Source organism: Camelus dromedarius, chromosome 12, assembly GCF_036321535.1.
Source record: "Camelus dromedarius isolate mCamDro1 chromosome 12, mCamDro1.pat, whole genome shotgun sequence".
NCBI classification, from domain to species: Eukaryota; Metazoa; Chordata; class Mammalia; order Artiodactyla; family Camelidae; genus Camelus; species Camelus dromedarius.
Window position 1 is genome coordinate 16,906,515 of NC_087447.1, and position 6,824 is coordinate 16,913,338.

At 41.3% G+C, this 6,824-nt stretch overlaps 1 protein-coding gene across 1 annotated transcript in view; it reads right to left on the reverse strand.

Annotated features, from left to right (window-relative positions):
• EXT2 (exostosin glycosyltransferase 2) overlaps positions 1 to 814 on the reverse strand; it is a 129,406-nt gene extending 128,592 nt beyond the window's left edge. The window contains exon 1 of the mRNA XM_031459755.2: positions 649 to 814. The gene's annotated coding sequence lies outside the window, so the exon portion shown is untranslated. The remainder of the gene's footprint in view (positions 1 to 648) is intronic.
• Positions 815 to 6,824: the final 6,010 nt, after the last annotated feature.

Here is a 6,824-nt window from a genome sequence, read left to right on the forward strand (position 1 = left end):
AATTGACATATTTCTATCTCACGACATCTTCAGACAAGTAAGTCAAGGACCCTTTTCAATTAGCACTTTCCAATAAATTACACCAAACAATTTTAACCTCAAAACTGTATACACGTATCTGGCTCCCCCGCCAGTAGTACAACTTCAGGTGCCTCTGAACTTCGAGCTCATAGCCAGGACACCGTTGGCCACCTTCTCCACCAGTGCATCGAGTCCTACCCGGGGCATCCGGCACTCCACGGGATGCCACTGGCCACGGCAGAGCCCAGAGCTCGAGAAATTCCCGTGGGAGGAAGCAAAGCCCCAGAGCTCGCAGGAACAAGCTGGCGACGGAGAGCGGCCAGGGCAGAGGGTGGGCCCTTGGGGAAGAGGAAGCCACAAGATCCCAGGAGAACGGAAAGGTGCGGCGCAGAGATAGGGAGACAGGTGGGAAACCAAAGCGCGGGGCGGGCCAGGTGACCAAGGAAAAGGCACTGCGGAAATCAAAGCGCCCGCAAAGCGGGAAATCACCGTGAGTGGCCCCGGAGGGAGGAGGGTCGGACTCGGCGCGGCCCGCGCTTCCCGGGCGGTCGGGGCCCGACTCCGCCGCGGCCCGGGGAGGCCCGAGCCCGCGCCCGGGCCCTCCCAGCCCTTCCGCGCCGCGCTTACCTCGGCCACGGCTGCCTCCCGCTGGGCCCCGCGCTTGGTCACCTGCTCATGCCGCGGGGCGCGGGCCACAGCCACCCAGCGGGAATCTCGCGGAGCTGCCGGCGGCCGCCGCCGGCGCGGGGTCTGCGGGAGCGAGCCGGGAGCGCGGGGCCGGCGACTGGGCTCGGCGGACGTCTGACATCGAGCGCACTGCGCATGCGGGAGCGACGGGGACCCGCGCCCCCTGCTGGACAGGAGGAGTCAGGGCACCGCTTAGGGCTTCTCCCAGGTAGGTGGGCGAAGCTCAGGCTCCACAGCGAAATTCAAAAACCTGCAGCCCCATTCGTAATTAAAGAAACTACAGACCGAAACAGTGAGGCACCACGCTTCACTTATAAAACTGAAAATAGTGTAAACGCTTTATTATAATCAGTATTGATGAGCGTGCAGTATTTCTGAAGGGCAATTTGACAGCATTCCTTAAATGTAAAATTCCAGTAACTTTCCCCAACAATCCCTCTCTATGGAGTTTACCCTATAAATATTCTCAACAAGTTTATCAAAAATGTTCATTACAGTATTGTTTCTAATAATAGGAAAAACCTGGAAACAACCAAAATAAACTTTGGGAAAGTGTATATTAATCAAAATAAATTATGATTAGAATGTAACAATGAGAGAATGCATATCTATGTTGGTACAGAAATAGCTCAAAGACGAGTTAATACGAAAGAATGGTTTAAAACAGTAGACAAGTATGATCCCTTTTATGTAATAAAAAAATATATACAGAAATAAAGGAGAGACTATATGTTAGACACTTAGATTCAGGCATATATGTAACTTTTTCTGGAAAGAATCCAAAAAGCAATAAACACTTTTAGAGGAATTAATTGTGGAGTTAGAAATGGGGGAGAAAAACTTTCACTTTTATTTTGTTTCTTTCTGTATAATTTACATGATCTAGCCTTCTACATGCACAGCAAAACCCCTGTCATAAGATGGTAAGTGGAGTCTAAAACATTCGATCAAAATGCAGAGTGATGTTATTAAGTCAATGAAATGATCCCACTGAGCCTATGCAGTTTACAGATACTGGCTGCAGAAACCAATCCATCTGGTCGCAGCTGAACCTTAGCACCATCTGGTGGAAGTTGTCACTTAGAGCTTAAATATTCATGAAGATGATTCTGAGTCTAGAGACCCAGTGGGGCTTCCAGCAGCAACTGTGATTCCAAGAATATTCTTGTGAGTTGATGCCTGCTTGTCACAGATCCAGAGAGATTGGGACGAGAATATTCTGGAGACGGGAAACACACATTCTGTTTCCTCACATCTAAGAGAGTATTTGCTCGCTCTCCAAATCCACATCCCCCCAAAATGATATGAAATTTAGCACACATATACCACATTTGTGAAATGGATAAGTGGAGGATATGTTCACTCTTCTTTGTCTTTCTCTTATTAAAAATGTTTCTAATTAATTATTCATTTTTTTTCATTAAATGAGAACTTCCTGTGTTAAAGACCTGTGTTAGACATAGCCTCTGAAGAGCCTGCCTGTCTTACTCACTTTTTATAACCCGAAACAAGCATAGGGCCTGGCACATAGGAAGTACTCAATGAGTAGTTTTTGAATGAATAAAGGGGGCCCAGATGCTGGGAGGAGCCCAATAGAAAGAAGACAAATGCACAAGTAAGACTAGCCAAAGCAGAAGAAGCAGAGTGTCCTAAGAGAGCATAAACAAAATGCTACAGGGTTCAACAGAGGAAGTGATCACATCCGGTTGGAAAGATGTAGGAAGACTTCATGCAAGAGTTGATATCTGGTGGTCCTGGAGGATATTTTGGATTTTGACAAATAGAGAGGTGAAGAAGCATTCCAGGCAGAGGAAAAAAAACATCATGTGCAAAGGCCCAAATGTGAGAAAGAAGGAGAAGCAATCAGAAAGACCAAGCGTTTTTTAATCCAGCATGGCTAAAGTGGTGCGACTACATTTCGAAAGGTAGAAACCATGTCAAGAACTGGAGGTGAGAAAATATAGAAGCTGTGATATTAGAAGCCACATGATGCTAGAGCAGCTGAGAGTGACCACAGAGAAGAGTGAGAAAGAAAACTGTGGGCCAGGACCTGAAGTCTCTGAGAAGGTAGAAAAGTCCCAGTAGTTGGCAGTTAGAAGAGGACAGATTTCATTACTCACAGTGAAGGTACAGGACAAAGTGAAGAACACACAGTCCCACTTACCCAGAGAGTCAGGAGGAGTGGAAGTGGGTGTCAGAAAGGGTGTGGCTTTTAAGGGAAGTGGCATCGTTAGCCACTTTTTTGAAAGTGAGCTTACAATGAGGAGAAATTGCTAATATGGAGCTGAATCCCAGATTTATCACTTCCTTTAAGTGGTAGCGGTTTGTAAGAATGGAGAAAGGTTATATTCTCTGACGAAAATGACTCCGTGAAAGAATTGTTCTGTGGTATCTAAGTTGACTCAGCTTAAACAACACTGGCAGGCAGCCTGGTGGACCAGAAAACACCTATCAATATCAGAGCAAATGTAATGAGCACTTTCTCAGATAGATACTGAGCTCACAAAAAAAAAAAGGAAAGAAAATATACAAAGAACCAGAAATGAAGCTGAAGTGAGAAAATTGAATGTTGAAGCTACAGCTTGGGCATACAAGATGCAAAGAAGGGGACAAGCTCCTGTAAAGCTAGGATACTGGGATGGAAGACTGGAAAAAAATTGCTCAGCGTCAGTAACAAAAAAACTTGTCTGTCTTGTCCAAAGAGTGGAAACAGAAGAGTCTCTGCTGAGAATCTTTACCATCAAACTTTACAAGGTGGGATGTGAATGAATATTACCAGCATGGTCCAGGCAGCTCCACACCCAAAGAGTAACTGGAAGCGTTACCAACATAAATCCCCTCTGGAGGATCACACCCTCAATACAAAGCTGCCCAGGATTCTGACAGATAAAACCCTGACAAACGTAAACTCACAATCTGGAATTACAAAGCACATAGAAAATAAACCAGTCAGCAGAAACTTCAAACAGCAGAAATAGAAACTACGGAACTACACATAATTAGACTACGAGAAACAGGTATAAAACAAGTGTTTATGGTGCTCAAAGACGTCAAAGATGGAACTGTGAACATTAGAAAGAAATAAGATGATTTTTTTCCCAAAAGACCAAGGAGATTGAAAAGGTACTGCATATAAAAGTTGAGATTAAAAACTAAATGCATAAGTTAAACCATAGATTAGACACAATTAATAAACTGAGATATAGATCTGAATAAATTACCCAGAATGGAAATTCAAGAGGAAACAAGGAAATAGAATATAGTACCAGGAAACTGAAAGAGAGGTAGCATAAAGGAAGAAACCCCAGCATATATCCAGAAGGAGGGGACAGAGAAAATGCAGAGAAGCAGTATCCAAGGAGACAGTCGCTAAGAATTTTCCATTACTGGACAGAGACGATCACCTGTAATGAATGGACAATAAAACTAAGAGCAGACTTCTCAACTAAAACAAAAAACAGAAGTCTTAAGATAATAGTAAAAGTGCCAAGAGAAGCTAGCAGTTACTGTACAATTGTATAGCTAGTGAAACCATCTCTCAAGAATAAGAAAAAAGAAACATAGTTTCAGACAAACATTAATAGAAGGAATTTACCACCTATAAACCCTTCCTAACAGAATTTCTTAAATGATGTATTTGAGGGAAAAGAATATTAAAACCAGAAGAAAGTACTGAGATGAAGTAAAGAACTAATGAAATTGACAAACTCGTGGGTAAAGCAAAACAAAGACTGACTGTATAAAACTATAAAAATAAAAATAAATTTGGTGACTAAAAACTGGGCATTCATCCCCACAAAGAGAAGCAGAGAGGGCAAAAGTTACCAATATCAGGAGGGAAAGGAGGGCTATTACTACATAGAGGAAAAAAAGAAAAGGAGGAACTACTGATACATACAACAAAGTAAATGAATCTTAAAACATTACGCTGAACAAAATAGCCAGACACAAAAGTGAACAACGATATGATTCTTTTCATTGGGAAATTTTATGTGTGGAGCTAGAAATGAGAACAGCGGTTGCCTCTAGGGGATGAGAGACTTGAACAGGAGCTTGAAGGAACTTTCTGCAGTAATGGAAGTGTTCTCCACCTTGATGGGGGTATTGGTTACATGGATGTACACACTTGTCAAAGCCATTGAATCTTAAAATTAAGATCTGTCCAACTCATCTAAAAAAATGACACAAATAGAATTATTTACAAAACAGAAACAGACACACAGACATAGAAAACAAACGTATGGTTACCAAAGGGGAAGGTGGTGGGGGGAGGGATAAATTAGGAGTTTGGGATTAGCAGATATAAATTACATATATACAAAATAAACAACAAGGTCCTACTGTATAGCACAGGGAACTATATTCAATAGTTTGTAATAACCTATAATGAAAAAGAATATATTTGTATAACTGAATCACTATGCTGTACATGAGAAATACAACACTGTAAATCAACTATACTTCAATTTAAAAAAAAAAAAAGAACTGTCCAATTCACTGTAGTTAAACTTAACCTCAATTTTTAAAATTAATAGAATACAATGTTTTAGCAGAAGCTCAAAAGATGTCTGAGACCAGTACAAGACCTGGATGGTATTTGTAACTCTCCTAGGGACTTTCCCTAAATATTTTTTTTTTAATTCAGTTTTTTTTTAACTATGTGTGACATTTATGTGGTTTAAAAAACAAAAAGCATTAAAAACCCAGGGAAACAAAAAAAGCGAAAGAAACAGTAAAAATTCTCACTCGTCCTTGTTTCCCGTCCTCCCAGTTTCCATACCTCATGGACAACTACTATTCTCCATTTCTTATGAATTCTTTTTCAGACTCTTTAGGTGAAAACAAATGCCCTATATTTTGACTTTGGGGTGACGAAGTCTGAGAAAACATGCTGTCAAACATTAAATATCCTATTGAGAGTTGGGTAACAGAACTGTTATTAGAAATGTTCGCATCAGGGCTGTAAGTTCTATTTGAGCAGGTCTTCACCCAAACTGGGGTTGTCATGACTTTTCCAAGCACAATTTCCAGAGGAAAGAGAAAAAGAAGAGAAAAACAACAACAAAAGAAGAGGCAAGCATTAACTACAATACTGGCCACAGGAAAGGAAAACAAAGGAGCAAGAGTTTAATGTTCTAGGCTCATTTCCATGTTCAGGAGGAGGATAAAGAAACTGATAATGTATGAATGTTAATATATTAAGAGTATCTGGCAAAATAAATACTCATTTCTAGATATATAAAGAACTTCTACAAATCTTAGGCTTAACAAGTATTTTTTTAAATGAATGAGTGAATAAATGAATGAAATAAAATGAAAAGGAAGCAACAGAAAAACATATTCTCTTTTCTGTCTCTGGAAGTTGTGGGGAGGTGATGTTTGGACTTTCTGTAGCCATATTGAGACCATGAGGGAAAAGGCTTGAAGGGGAAAAGCCAACACACTAGGGATGGCAAAGTGACAGACGGATGGAACCTGGGTTCCCATGGGTGGGCAGATGATTAAGGCCAGCTGGCCTCCTATGGCAGGAGAGACATGAACGCTAGAGAAGAAAGGGTGTTTATCCTGCTAATACCCTACAGGTTCTGCGCAAGCGCCACGTAACTTGGAGCTGTCTGGAAGCCATCTTGCCACCACCTAAATGGAGCATGTTTGAAAATGAAGCCACAGAGAGGAAATAAGAAAGAGAGGGCACAAAATCGGATGGCATCATTTGAACTCCAGGTCAGAGCCGTGCTTGGAACATCTGTCCTTCCCACTCCTGGTTATGTTCAATTGATAACTGCCCCCTTTGGTTTAAATACAGCTATTTCTACCATTTGGGGTCATTTGTAAACAAGAAAGTCTTAAGCAGTATAATTAAACTCAGGAATTCTCATTGATAGAAAAAAAAAAAGAAATATTTTTCTATGTAAAACATTTTTCCTTATAATTGAAGATTCTTGCAAGGATTCACAGAAATCACTAAGTAAGCATCCAATCACTTTGGTACGCAAACCTAGACCTGCGTCTCAGGGTTGTTGGGAAAAATAGCTTGAATTCAGAGAACAAATACATGGTGGATGTTGTTTACCAATCATTTATACTCTGTCTCGCTTGGTTCCCAGAGAGAGAAA